The sequence below is a fragment of the Ursus americanus genome, chromosome 31 (genome assembly GCF_024610735.1).
Source record: "Ursus americanus isolate L20-20 chromosome 31, mUrsAme1.1.p, whole genome shotgun sequence".
NCBI classification, from domain to species: Eukaryota; Metazoa; Chordata; class Mammalia; order Carnivora; family Ursidae; genus Ursus; species Ursus americanus.
The window spans coordinates 17,135,651-17,151,096 of record NC_142157.1 but is presented as its reverse complement, the minus strand read 5'-3'; the positions used below and the strand labels follow the sequence as shown (position 1 = coordinate 17,151,096).

Genomic DNA, 15,446 nt, shown 5'->3' with positions numbered 1-15,446 from the left:
CAAAAGCCAGATGGGTCTTACCGGGTTTCATTGTGTCACTGCTCTAGGACTTACTGTGGCACCCCGTTGCCTTTTGGGTTCACTGAGACTTTGGCCTACACTTTCATTCGTCTCCCTTAGGCAGGCTCCTCCCGATGTGTGCTGCATTTCCTGCCTCAGCCCCGGTCTGCCGTGGGGCCTCCACACCGTGGGGGAGCTCATGAGGAGAAATGTGCTTCACTTCCCACAGCCAGCACGCTAAATGGAGACATGCTCAATCAATTTGTAATTAACATACCATTCAACGGCCTGACAGGCATCAGGCATTCTGAACACCAGAGACAGGGTTTGGAATGACCGTTTTCAAGGGTGGAAAAAAAGAAAGGAAGGAAGGAAGGAAGGAAGGAAGGAAGGAAGGAAGGAAGGAAGGAAGGAAGGAAGGAAGGAAGGAAGGAAGGAAGGAAGGAGGGAAGGAAGAAAAAAAAAAGAAAGAGCTTTAAATAAGGACTGTTTACATTTGTCAGCTTTTCTACCTGAAATAAAAAAAAAAAAAAAAAACAGAACAGAAGCAGCCTCGTGAAAAACAGCCTGTTCAAAACCACTGAGATATATTAAAATACACACCAGCACAGACGTTCTGTCACTTTAAAAATGTTTTGAATCCCTGATGCCAAGCAGGATGCTGGGGGCTTCTTGCAGCCAGCACCAAGTGTTGGGAAAACATAAAAAAACAAAAAACAAAAAAACCTCTCCGTGTTGACTCAGCCAAAATAAACATTTCATTACTCCCATAATAAAGGCAACTTCTTGATTGAGTAGATGAAATCCCAGGTAGCTGGCTTCCCAGGTTGTACTGTGTAGGCAATTTTCAGAGACACCTCACAGTCGTGTGCATAATAAGGTACTGAATTTAGTTGTCCGGAGGGAGGTTGAAGGAGAAAGACAGAGCTGGGGGTTAGAGTAATGGGCCCTCTCAGGGAATGTGATGGACGATTAAACCCAAGGACTAGGGTGCAATGGACTAGGTGCTTACTGACGATGCCCAGACACTTAAAATCAAATCGATTGCTGAAAATGGGAGAGGACTGTGTCCAGGGGACATGTTAAAAAGAAAAATATCTATATATCTATATCTATATCTATATATCTATCTCAGGCTGGTTTGTAGAATTTTTTTAAAAAGAAGAAAGAAAGGAAGGAGGGAGAGAGGAAGGGAGAAAGAGGAAGAGAGAAAGAAGGGGAAGAAGGAAAAGGAAAAAAGAGACGGAAGGAGGGAGGACTTTGTAATACATACCTTCCCCTTCATGAGAATGGCAATCACCCACACATTCCTCAGATTTTATCTTGTTCCATCCTTGTCAGAAACTTGGGATCTTTGTTTTTTAAAGCAAGGAAATGAACACACAGATGTCGAATGACTTGCCCAAGATGATCTGGGAAACAGGTGAAGGAGTGGGGACCACAGCCAATTCCTCTAATGATCAGAGCCAAGAGGGCCTGTTGTGTATCACGGAAGGGACCCACATGCCTCTTGCTTGGGGTCCCTCCCTCTCACATTGCTGTTCAAGCCCCCATATGGGACGTTTAGAGAAGATCTTTCTGAAGGTAGAGGCATGGACTTAATGATGCCCAGAGATCCTTGACCACATCACGGTTTCCTTGTGATTCTAAAAACACAGAGCGAGCCTCTTTGGAAACAGTCCCCTGTGCAGGAAGTTGGTATTGGGCTCCATTTCTTGTCCTTGACCACTTGTCATTCCCAAATGTTGGGAAAGGGCATGAAAGAAAAGTAACAGATGTTCGCTAATGGTCTGTCTTCCTAGGGAGAGCTCACTGCTTGACAACCGGGGCCCTCCCCCAGGCTATGCGGACTCCACATGAAGTGCAGTCATGGAGAGAGAGCTCTGCGTGTAGGTGACTTCTTCCAGGAGTCCATACCAGAGGCTCCCCATCCCCTAATCTTCTGGGCTCCAAACTCAGTTGGCATCTCCACCCTTCAGTCCCTTATGGTAAGCAGGGGAGGGAGGCTCTTTGAGGGTGTGGGATGGCTGGGAGGGGTCTTCTCTCTCTGATACTCGGATCATCTCCTGAAGGAATCCCGCTGCCATTTTGACGCTACAATAATTTAACGTGGTGAAGAGTTGCCTTGGCAACATGATTTCTGCATCAGGTCGACATAAATTCATGCTTGCCTGGTTTGAAAAGAAAAATTGGACATTCAATCTCCGCCAGAGAATTTATACATAGGAACAGACAGTAGCTATGAATCCTGACCTTACTCTTATTTTCTAACGTTTTTGTATGGGTTCGGACATACACGCAAATAAAGGCAGGTCTAACTAATCTTCATGTGCCTATTACCAGCTTCAACAATGGTCAACATGTGGCCAATAGTGTTTCATTTCTGTACCCCCTCCTCCAGCCCCCACCCACTGTATCATTTTTACAGAAATCCCAGCTGCCGCAGAATTTTATCCACAAATATTCCAGTACGAATCTCCAAAAGATAAGGTGCTCTTTTTAACAAATGATTCTCACATGAATAATAAATAAAAGAACAAAGGCAGATTTCAGAATATAAATTCTGCCTTTCTCCCAAACCAAATTATTTGAGCTTTATCTATTCCCTTTCAGTAATATCTCTACTTCAGACAGTAGACTTTGGCTTGAGATAGAATAGAACTATGGGGGCGCCTGGGTGGCTCAGTCGGTTAAGCAGCGGACTCCTGATTCCAGCTCAGGTCATGATCTTAGGGTCCTGGTATCGAACCCGAGTGGGGCTCCCTGCTCAGCCGGGAGTCTGTTTCTCTGTCTCTCTCTCTCCTGCTGTCTCTCCTTGCGCGTGCTTGCACGCTCTCTCTCTCTCTCAAATGAATAAATACGTCTTAAAAATATATATACATATAATAGAACTATGTAGGAGGCAGAATTCCAAGCACTTCACATACATTATCTCACTTAATCCTCACAACAACCTGAGAGGTAGATACTAATATTATCCCATTTTACAGATGAGGAAGATGAGGCACAGTGAAGTTAGTAACTTGGCCAATATCAGACTCTTAGAATGTGTAAATGAGCAAATGCGTTGTTGTTGGTTCCTAATCAGGGCTCATTTGACCATCGACATGACTGTGTATCAAGCTTATAATTTTCGTGCCTGCTTTCCCGAGCTTCCCGTTTTTGTACCAACTCTCAAGACTGGACTTTAAAACCTCCTTGAGCAGAAACAGATCACTATAAGCAGCATGCTAGGTGATTTCAGACTTATCCTCAAGACAACCACCTATCTTTATCCCCATACGTATATTTTCTACATATTCTGTGAAATCTTGAGCACTCTGCTTCAGTGGAAACTATCCAAGAGGCAGAGCCATGAGGTATCCACCATGTTGGATGATGTCGCCCAACCACTCATTGGCTATGTGATGGAGGGCAAGTAGCTGTTCTTCAGCTCCTGGTGTGAACTCTTGCCCCCTTAAAACCCTGCCATATTGTATTGCAATTATCCCCGGATCGGTCTGTTTCCTTAGAGGTTCCTTGAGGCCAGGAGCCAATCGGCCATATGTTGGTTTGGCTGTTTGTTCTTTTTCTGTATCTGAGCATTGACACTAGTGGGTAGTAAGTACTCAGTAAGGAAGTTTTTCCAGCTATTGTAATTCTCTGAGTTCTTTCTATTTTTTTTTCAAATCAAGCAAAAAACCATGTATCTGGTAGTGACTAAAATTCAGAATAAATAAAAGCAGCTCTGTAATTCAGAGACTGTACAGATTTTTAAATCAAGGAGAAAGACGTTCTCGTTTGATTTTCTACTCTGTCTGCCCACACTGACATTATTCGATGTACCATTTTCTGGTGCCTTCACAGACATAGTCTTTGGAGTTTATTGTGGGGAAAATTAACAGTATATTATCTGAAGTTCAACATTTAATATTTTAATATCTAAGATTCTTAAGTTGAATTGTCATTACTAACACTTATTTCAGGTTTGTAAGAGGTAGGCAAATACACAGAACAAGAACTGAAAAGATACAATTAAAAACATTAATCAAATGTTCATGTATTTCCAAGTTATCCCAAAATATTGTCCTCATATTTAATAATACAGTAAGAAGATCATCCAAATTTTCTGAGACTGTTCTGGTTTTAAATATTTGCCATATTGTTCCCACATGTATTTTCCAGATCAGATGCCAGATTTTGGTTTAGAAAGTATAATTACTGTACACAATTAGCTATTAACAATATTAAACTTGTGCATTGGCTTGACACTTGTCCTTCTTACACAAGCTTGTGCTTCTTTCTGTATTTTATTCCAAGTGACAACAAATACCGGAAGTGTCTCCTACGACGTGTGCTAGAATTAGACCGAAAATGAATTTTTCGTACAGCCGTATAGCTAGTGCAGTTCAAGCTATTTCCTGAGAAGCAGAAATAATCCTTAGCGAGCATTATGTCAGAAAAATCAGAATTCCAGTAATGTACTCTGCCCTTTCTGCTTAATATAAAAATATAGGAAACAGTTTAACACTTAACATAAATGTCACCGGCCACCTATTTTCTGCATTTTTATCAAGGAAGATTCTGTAAATGGTATTTTTAATACTGGAGGGTGTGTGTGTTGGTGCAGCTCAAAATGAAGGGATCTGAAATTCCAGTTCTGCTAACTGACTTCTTTGCTGCCATTAAGAAATTGCTCCGTTTGGTGTGGCTCATTTTAACCTGTCAAAAATGGGATAATATAGGAGGGTTCCTCATGGGATGAGGTGGCGAAGCATCACTACAGTAAATGCTTAGGAGTACAGACACGTGTCTATGCAGCGATTCAGCATTCAACAAATATTTTAGAAATATTTACTCTTCTGCCTAAAAAATAGCCATGGATGTGATTCCAGGTTTTGGGGGCCTTCACTTCCTAGCCCCATTACCCCTTGGTTCACTCTGGAGTCCTTTCTTAACTCAAGGGAAAAAAACAGGCAACTGAAAAATGCGTATACTGAGTGCGCAAGGAAGTTCGAGAATGGCAGAAGTCACAGTGATGGCTCATGAGTGAGCAGGAGGGGAAGCTTGTCTGCCTCCCCTTCACAGGCCTGTAGGATGCATTGAAGCCAAAAACCTTAAGAACAAAATGCAACACTCTCCCTGGATCTCCTGTACCCCCGAAGTGCTCTCCGGAGCTCACCCCATGCTGGAGAGGCTCTGGCTCTCAACATAGACCAGCAGCTTTCCCACAAGGCACAACCTTCCACTAGCCTTTGGCCCCAGACCTCTTGTCAGCTGGACGAGGAGCTGGAAGGGATGTTGGCCAACGGTAACTTTCTGCTAAATTAAATGTGACCCCTTGTCAGAAACAACATTTAAAATTATGCTCCCTCTTGCAGTGGAGTTTTACCATGCTAGTCTCTGAGCCCTCGGAGAAGACAGCGTATACACTTGGGTTTAACTAAGCTCATGACGTTAGAGCAAGTCATTGACACCAGGCCGCTCTCATTTTCCAGTCTGCAGTGTTCACCCTGCAAGCCTCTTTCAGAAACATTTGGAGAGCTGATGGAAAAGTCAACGAAACCACAAGTCAGAAAGTGTTGCCTTCATCAGAGAGGAAAGATGCCTTTTGTTGCTGCTGTCATTACAGTTCGGGAGAAGCAGAGAGGCATGTCTCAATGTTACCTAGAAACGGCATCTAAAACTTTACATTGGTTTTTATTGATGCAAAATTACGGTTCCTGAAATAAGGGCCATTCCTTCGGGAATCATTTATTTTAAATGCAGGCATAATTCTCTGGACCATAGCATATGCTGGGATGGCTTGTTGGAAGAGCCTGACTTTGAGAAGTAAAGTAACCCAAGAGATACCAACTCCCGCTAAATAAAAGTTGGCCCCAAAGAATTAAGTGAGTTATCAGTAATAGCTAAATGTATAGAGACTAGTATGTTGCAGGTACTATGCTAAGGACATTATATAAATTACCTGATTGAATCTTCATAACAAGTAGGAAAAGTACTAGTGTGGTTTCCAATTGGAGGTATGACCTTGCCAAGGTCAAGCAGCTGGCAAGAGGGAAAGCCTGGCAGGATTAAAATCCTCCCGTCACCGTAATGCCCAAGCCGTGCCACACTATCTCTTGGAAGCTCTGAATTATTCTCTCCCTCAACACCCACCCCAGTTAGGCCATTTGAGTCAGTGAGAGTGCTTTGTTCATAATGTTATGTTCATATTTTGGTTTATATTTTGGTTAATAATGTGCCAAGAAGAATAAACAAAGGAATTGGCAGGAGTGAAATGTGCTTATTATAATCTATTTTCACGATTCTTAAAATTCCTTGAGAAATTTTATAATAGTTAAACATTTTAAGCTAAATAAGGGAAGTAGCTATAATTCTGTACATCCTTTATTTTAGGAATGAAGTATATGTTTGACTTAGTCATAAGGTGACTTTCTACAGAGTGAATGCTATTTTCCCATTGAAAACTTTAAGTCTACTTTTCACAGGCAATTATCCTGACCTAAAAGGATTAAGATTATAAGAATGATCATATAGAACACCCTAGAATATCTTGCAGTAGTCTTTCATGTTTCCAAGTCAGGTATCACCTCTCCCCCCCATTCTCCTACTGTCACATGTTCTCTCTTCCTAGACCAGAGGGATTTCACCCAGGAGATTGGCTGAGTTCTCAAATTCTTGTTTTCCTTCGGATTGAACATTTATTGTAACTTCTACCTTCCGTAGACTGAACATCTCCATTTGCAGGTCCCCTGAACACCTCAAACTCTTGTACTTGAGATCAAATAAGACATCTTCCTCCCACAACCTGCTCTTTCTCCAGGATTCCCTCTTGGTCATTGGCTCCACCAACCATCCAGCCCCCCAAATGGAAACCTGGGATCTTCCCTCACTTCCCTTCCTCTCGCTTATTCCTCACATCCAGTTGGTAGCCAGCTTTGGCCTCTTCTTCCTCTGGAACCCAATCCCTTCTCTCCATCCACAGTCCATTCTCAGCCTGGCTCTCCTTGTCCCTCACCTGGATCAATGCCATAGTTTTTCCTTGACACCCACATTAGGCATCTTCTCTGGGAGATTTTTCTTGCCTATCAGCACCCCTCAGCGTGGGCTAGATGCCCCATCTGTTCACACAGCATCTCCTGCAACTCTATCACAACCCTTATCCCGGGAGCCCTACTCTATATTTAATTTTGTATCTAGCCCAGCGCACCATAAGCATTTGGAGGGTGGGGACTGTATCTTACTCATGCATAATAGCCAGCTCCAAACAGCGTCTGGCACTTGCTTGCTACTCGCTAGTGTCTGTTGAGTAAATGGAGGAGACTTTACAGTCGGTCCAGTCTTCTGTGTAGCTGGGGGGATCTTACCAGGATGTGTGTGTGATGACACAGCTTATCCACCTGGGGCTTGGATAGGCTCCCTAGGAGTTACGTTTCCTTTTCATTTGTAACTCTTTTGTGACGAGGAACAAGAACACAGCAACATCAACAGCATTTATCACAGTGTTATCTCATAGGCCAGAAATAAGTGCTTCCTAAATTAAAATAGATGGGACAAAAGGGGCACAAATTTAGGGGTTCAGCTTTTAGGCTCCATGCAGTAACACATCTGTTTTCTACATTACTGCAAACCCAGCATATACTATACTACCTGGCTACAGTAGCTAGTCGAAACTTAATAACAATAAAAATAATGCTATTTATTATTTACCCCATGCTTCTTAAGTGCTTCCCGTTCTGAGTGGTGTGTCTCATTTCATCTTCACAACAGTTTTATAAAGTTAGGTATTATCCCCATTTTGCAGCTGAGGTCACAGAGTGAAGGTGACATGCTTAAGGTCATCTGCAAGCCCGTGGTGGCACCAGATATGGCCCCGGCTAATTCCAGAGGCCACATTCGTTAGTCACTGATGCCTGAACCAAGGCACACACGACTCTGTCAGGCTTTACTCAGCCGAGCCCTTAGCCGGTGAATGACAGTGGCTGAAATATGATGCGTAACCACGTCGAAAACCACAGATTTCTGTTCCTGATGTCCTTTCCCATAGTCACAGCGTGTCCAAGTTCAGGAAAATAATTTGAAATACACATGCTAAGTTCCTTAACCATTTGTCTTTTCTCAGCTATAATTAAAGGTAGACTTCATTAGAAAGGCATTAGTCCTCAAAAAATTCACATTCTCCCCCTCAGAGTTTTCTTTCTGGATGACATTTGTTCATATAATGTGGCTTGAGTAGGAATTGAGATTTTCTCAATAGTGGGTGTAAAGTGTATTTAAATAATTACACAGATTTTTAAATCTTCTTTTGTTGCTCTGAAAGAATGAAAATCATCTGCTTGCTTCTACCCACACCTTTTGAACAGTGTTCTACCTTTGTTGGCTGGGTTTTTACTTGTGGACTGGGAAAGATAATGTGAATTGTGTTGGCACAAAATGGCCTGACCTTAAAAAGCTATGTTAACCAAAAATTTCTTCTGAGAGGCAGGGCCTGGAATTATTGACAGAAGTGTCCTGGGACATGATCAGCTTCAATTGAATGTGGTCAGAAGTTCTGCACCCCACTAGGCAAGTTTGTGGGTTTCTTAAAAATAATTGTGCAAGAATGGTGAATGGCCAACGGGAGAAATATGACTTAAAATTTTACATTTCTCTCTGATGTCCACTACTCTGTATTACCAACCATGAAAATGTGATCTGCTGAGCCTGCTAGCGTGAAACACCACAAAAACGGAGGGAATTCGATTCTATTGAGTACTTTACTCACTCATCAGGTTCTAGGTTATAGAATCCATGTTCACGAAGATGTAAGACCTTTTTTCCTGTTTGCTAACATCACTTAAAAATATGCCTCGGGGGTTATATCATGTGTCGAGTTCTCAAGGACTTAAGAAAATGTGGAACAATTTTTTTACAATTAGGAGAATCAGCGATCTATGACAAAATTGCTGAGAAACAACTCCCCCAAGAGCTGTGCATGAATGAGTGCATTAATTATTGCTTCAATATTAAGAGCTTCAAAATGAAGAAACTGTTTTTAAAATTGTAAGTCACCCCAGTAAGCTTTCCAGACTGACTCATCCCCCAATTTGTCTGATTTCTTAAGGAGCATGCCCCGACTATACTCTCCATAGAGAAGAAAATGTTCTCGAGTAGGGAACAATCAGTAGCTTAAGTTGTGTCCAAAAGATTAGTGAGCTAAATGATGAACAACACATTAAAATAACATTAGGCTAATAGATGTTTTGGAACTGCTTTAACATGCTTTGGAACTGAAAATTTTAAAATATTAAGTTAGAGATGAAAGGTTGTGGGAAAATTTTTAGTAAATTGTGTACCTATGTGGGAGAAGCTACCCAAATACAAATACATCAGCAATATTTGTCTGACAATATTTCTAATATAAGATTTGATGTTTACTATGCAAAGGCGGATTGTATTAGGTGTATGCAATTGTTGAAACGCATAAAACCATAATGTGAGGTCTCTGCTTTCACTATAGGTAAATCATACCTCGATTTGAACAAATCTTCAAACTTTCAAGGTCACCAAAAACAAGTCTGAGAAACCATCACTGCCTAAGGAGACATGAAGACTAAACGTAATGTGATATCCTGGATGGGATCTAAGATCAGAAACAGGAAAATTTAAAAAATGAATAAAATCCAAATGAAATATGGCACTTAGTTAATAATAATGTATCAGTATTGGTTCATTAGTTGTGACAAATGTACCACGCTAATGTGAGATGTTAACAATAGGAGAAACTGGAGATTGAGGGTAGGAAAACTCTGCCACTTTTCTGCAAGCCTAAAACTATTCTAAAATTTTAAAAGCTTATTTTAAAAAAGAGAAACAAGCAGGATAAGGGGGTGGGGAATGGATAATATGGCAATTACCCAAGACGCTACTGGAAGGTCAAGAAAATGAAAAAGAAAATACCAGTATACATTATCTATTTCAAGCAATAAATGTAAACAAGCCACAAAGAGCAAGTGTTTTATCTCCTAGAAATTAGCATTGAATAGATTACCCTTCTATCAGATCGACTTTCCCCTGATAAAACTGAAGGTTGTCATCATTACCACATTGTTTTTAAAGCTGGGCTCACGTTAAAAAGGGCTATACACGCATTCATGGCCTCGGACTGAATAAACAATACAGCTTTCATTTTTGAGGCAACATATTCCTCATGGTGAATTATCTAGTGCACCGTTCCGCGCGGTTTCCCTCCACCATCTGAGTGGCACACGTTCTTTATACGGATAAAGAGGAAAAAATCATTTTGTGCTTGACGAAAACGTGTTCTTCTCAGGTGCGAGTGTGTGTAGAGAGAGAGGTGCAAAGAAAACTCGCTTACAACGCCAACTCTCTTTGTTAAATATGCCTTTATGCTATAATCCATAATCATCATAATTAAAACCTGTCGAGCCCCCTTTTCATAAACAGGGAGTCCCTCCTCCTCGTTGATTGGTGTCAGTGCCAACCAGCCCTCGCAGCGGCTCGGATGGGCCGAGCACAACCGTGGGGCGATGTCTGGTGTCGCCACATTTGGGCCTGGGTGCCGGAGGCAGGGTACCCACGGGATGGAGCAGAATCCTTCTTGGAGGCGCACAGCCCCATCGGGGACACGCCAGACGACGACAAACTCCTCTCCCTTCAGTTAACAGTTCTGGGACAGAGGCTGGTGGAGAGGCCCCGAGCCGACGTAGACCGAGATGAAGATGAGGAAGACCAGGAGGAGGAAGAGGCTGGCTGCCGCCGCGGCCACAGCGAAGAGCTCCATTCGCAGCGCAGCCTCCCGCCGCCCGGACTGGCGGGCTGCCTCGAGGCGCCGCGTTGCCATGGGAACCGCAGCGGCGCCCCCGTGGAACCCAGCGTTTATGACGCGAGAATCCTCCAGCTCCGCAGCCGCCCCCACCCCCGGGGCGGAGGGACGCGCTTCCACCCGTTCCCCCCGCCCCCAGCACCGGTGCGGGAAAGCAGGAATCAGACAACGGCGTATAGACGTGAAAACACTCGGTAAGCGGTGCCGGGGGGCCGGGAGGAGGCCGCGGGGACCCCGAGGTCGGGTGCGCGGCCCCCGGTGGAGGCCGCTACGGGACGGGCCCGCGCGGCCCCCACCCGGGGAGAGACGCCCGGCGCTGAGAGCTCCTCCCACCGGTCCCGGGCTTCGCCGACGCCCTTGGAGCCTGCTGGGACCCTCGCACGCAGAAAGTTGGAGGTCCGACGTGCGCGCTTTTGCAGAACCTCTCCGAAGCGAGGGCCACATGTAACCCCCGGCCCCTGCCCTGCAGGCTCTCAAAGGGGAGAAGGGAGCATAAACGACATCTACCCCGAGTCCTAATTATTGGAACATTTCCTAACACGCCGTCTGTCCCGGGAGTTAGAAACATATTGCAGGAAGGCAATGTTTGGGTAATTAATAAAGAGACAATAACGGGGCTTCCGAAACGCTGCGAGGTGCTCGGCCCGGCTCAGCCGCCTTCGGGGCGCACCGACCGCGGTTCCCGCAGGACGCGTCCGCATCCCGGCCTGACTTGCACCAATCACGTAATGAGCGGAAACACTAAAGGCGGACGATTCCCATTTTACCCACTAAGCTTTCTCCTCCCCGGTCACTGGTGAAGCCCCAGGTTCGGAGACATCGGGGCTCAGCTCCTGGGCCTGTAAAGTCCTCCCCCGGGGAGCGAAGTCATGTCGCTCCCTGCTATAAATATTAATAAGCTGAGAGGCTCGTAATTATCTCCTTTTAATTGCAACTCAACCAAAAATCCAGCCCGCTGCCACTCAGGCCCCCCTAAATCGGGATTGCTGGGTTTCGGTGTCAAGAGATTCCCTCGGCTCCAAGCAGTTCTTTGTATCCGCCGCCCAACATGGAAACCATATGCTGCGCCTCTCCGCGAGTTAAAATCACCCTCGGAGAGATTCGAGCTGATGCCCTTTGGATTTTCATCGGTCGCCTGCCTCCCTGGCCGCCTCGTGTCCCCTCTGTCAGTCCCCGCCACCGCGGGACCCCGCCTCTATTCGTTCCAAACCTCCTGTTCCTAAAGCAATCATCTGAGGAGCTCGGCACAGAGAGTGGGCCCTGGAGGGGGTGGGATTCACCCCATCTTTGATCCCAAGGCACCTGCGGCGCCCCGGCCCGGGGTGAGGCCTGCGGGTCGCACGAGGCCTCGGCCCCGCTGCACCCAGGCAAGCAGCCCTAGGGGCTCCACTGCGGCCGGGACGCTCCGGTCTGGCTTACCCGGTGCCCTTTCCATGTTGGGGTCCCTGTGCCCCGCTACTCCGCCGGCCTGCTACTTCCCCGAGGGCTCTTCCCTCTGCCCCGGAGCTGCCTGCCGCGCGCGGCGGTGAAGGACGCCAGTTCCGAGCGTCAGCTGCTCAGGGCCCCAGCGTGCCCTCCCGGGATCCGAGGCTGAGGTGGGGGGTCGTGGGCTGGTGCAATTCGCTGCGCTTTCTCACCACGCGCCCAAAAAGCTGAGAGCCGGCGGTCGGCGAGACGCCTGGGCGTCCAGCACCGCGCAGGCTGCGCGCAGGGGGACTAGGCCTTCCTCCGCCGCAGGCTCGCGGACGGGCGGGCGCCGGGAGTCGCTTGGAAAGGGCCCGGGTACGGGCTGCCCGCCTCGCGATCCGCACCCTTCAGTAGCACAGGCCCAGACTCCCGCCCGCGCCTGCACGGGCTGTCCCCAGGGCTTTTACAGAGCCGAGGGGAAGTCCCTCGTCTTTCCTGGAGGAGGCTTTGCGGAGCCTCAGGCACCGGGGACGCAGGAGGAGGCCTCGCTGAGCTCATCCTGGGAAAGCAGCGCAGGCTAAGAGCCCTTTAGGGAGGACACACCGCCCGTGGGCGCCTTGAGAGGGCCCTGCTTTCTGCACGCGAATCTGGTCGCTCTTGCCCAGGCAACATCGTAGGCCAAGAGGAGCTGCCGAATTATTTCTTGCCCACTTACTTCTGCTGGAGTTTTGCGCCAACAACAGCTGCCCACTCTCCAGGGATTATGATGGTCATTGAAAAATATTAATGTCCATTTACTTGATACATTTCCATTTAAAGTGCATCAGGAGGAGAATTCAAAATGCAAAATAAGGATTTATTTAAAACACCCACAGCAGTTAGATTAGTACCCATTATATGTCAGTTAAAAATACAGATTCATCAGGAAGGCCCAATTAAAAGAAACTCTGCTCTGGAAGCAGATATGTTGGTCATCCGACTATGGTGGTGACTGAGTTTGGTGAATGTTAACTGTCCGTTGAAATGACAAAAAGAAATCCACCTCTGATCGATCGGACGCTTGGACTGTTGCTATGAGAATTGTAGGCAGTTTCTGCAAGTCGCTTGGAGGCAAGATCAGCTCATTTGCTGACCAAATGCAAGTTTCCTGTAAACTTAGCCTCAGCTCCACGCTCTGGCAGCAAATGGTTAAGTGGGTCTGGCAGGGGGACCCATTTTGGTGTTCAGGGCAGTAGGTCAGTGTTCCCACCATCCAACACCCAGGTCCCGTGTGTGGGAAACCAAGCTATGGTCAGTGGCCCAGGAGGAGGGGGTGGTGAAGGCGTGGGCACAGGACTCGTGGGGGCCGCAGCAGTGGGCATTTGGACAGGCACAGGTTTTATTTGTTGCAATTCCTGCACCCAGCAGGTTGAGTAAATGTTAGAAGACTCAGAACTACATGAAGACGAGCGGGGCTGGCCTTCAATAAAGGGAAATCCGGCTTGAGCTGCCTGGTTTATAATCAGGCCTGGAGCCTATATGGAGTGATGTGCTCTTTCCACTTTTCTTTCTGCTGTGCTGGGTGGAGGCAGGCGGTGGTGGGAATGTGGGTAGATACAAAGGCCTCCTGTCCCTTAGAGCACAGGAAGGCATCTGGAAATCTGGTAGTGGGAGTATTTCTCCGATTGTCTTAGGAACTCTTTTATCTCGACCAAGAAGGTTTCACAAGGCTGGGACAGGAATTTGGAAATCATTCTTTGCTAGTGACAGTGTTGGGAACTCTCTCTCTCTCACCCACCCCCTTCACACACTCACAAATCTGCCCTTTTTGTATTTTGTGTGAAACTTTTTAGCCTGATAAAGATCAAAGCCACGTACCAACTTGTCTCTCCGAAACCCCACGCACGGCTCTACGTTCTCCTGGCAGTAAAAGTCTGGAAGCTGTTTTTGGATTCTGCTCGCTCGCCTCACCCTGCTCCACCCCAAATGATGCAATGCTAGGACAGGACCCAGAAAGCTGCTGGGTTTGTCACCGGCCGGCGGAGGCTGGCCTTGAGGTGCCAGACTGGACCAGACAAGAGTTTTGTTGAGTGACCTTCCCTCAACTCCTGGAGCTGTGACAAGAATCACAACGTAACACCTTCCATTTTTGTCGGACTTTAGAGATGACAAAATTATGGCTAGTTTCTTCCAACAACTTATTATCTGCATTTATAGATGAAGAAACTGGAGTCTAGAGAGGTTAAGTGAAGGCCACAAGGAGAGAATGGGGCATCTTGGGAGTCTTGTCCTTGGGCTCTTGCTACCACACCTGTCACTTTCAGTCAGCAGGAGACACGATGAACTCTAATTGGTATTAGAATTCCTGGAATTCCCATTGCTTCTCCACTCCATTGGGCAGGAGGTGGGCGCAACACATCTCCCAGCGGCAGAGGGACGAGTGGGTACCTGACAAGAAACTGGAGACAGTCCAGGCAATAGAGCCTGGTGGCCTTTCCACAGGACAAAGCCTTCCCGCTGGAGGATGTTAGGAAAGCAAGTGAAGCCCCTCTTTACAATGATCGAGGCAGGACTAGGGATGTCCCCCCATGGTGATCAGTCCCCATGTTTCTCCTCTTCCCTCCCTTCCGCTCTTGCTTGACTCACCGGCCCAGGCAGCCAGCCGTGATTAGCAGTGCAGGCCATGGTCTGGGACAGCGGTTTTCCTCCTCTGAAGCTTCAGGGTGTGACATTTATTAGCACTGGACACTCAACAACCTCAGACCTGTAACGCCTCCTGAAATGGAGGTAGAATAGACACCCAGACACACCCGTCACTCATGGCCATGATGACCAATCCGAGCTGCACCTCTCACCTGGTTAGGTCTTGAGAAAATGAGCAAGCATTGAAGGTAGTCTTTCTCTCTTTCGCTTGGATTTTCATATTTGCTCCTTTGAGTTGCTCATATCCTCAGCCTGGTGGCCCAGAAGATGCTGGAGGGAGGTGGGAAGGATTATCAGAGGGGAGAGGACGGCATCTCTGATGAGTAGGGCTGGGGCTAATAAGCGTTTGAGGATTTAAAGATTTTTGTAACCCAGTTATGAAAATTAGTACTCAGCTGCTATTCCAAAGCGGCGAGCCTGATTGCTAATGATGGCTGACAGTTATGAGCACGAACTGCGTACCTGGCCCTGTGCCAGGCATATGATATCTATGGACTCATTCCATCTTGGAGGCACCGTGGAGGAGTGACATCTTGGAGGCACCGTGGAG

General features: G+C 46.5%; 1 pseudogene; it reads left to right on the top strand.

The window, feature by feature from the left end:
- Positions 1-4,999: 4,999 nt before the first annotated feature.
- On the top strand, positions 5,000-10,983 carry LOC148107390 (uncharacterized; annotated as a pseudogene).
- Positions 10,984-15,446: the final 4,463 nt, after the last annotated feature.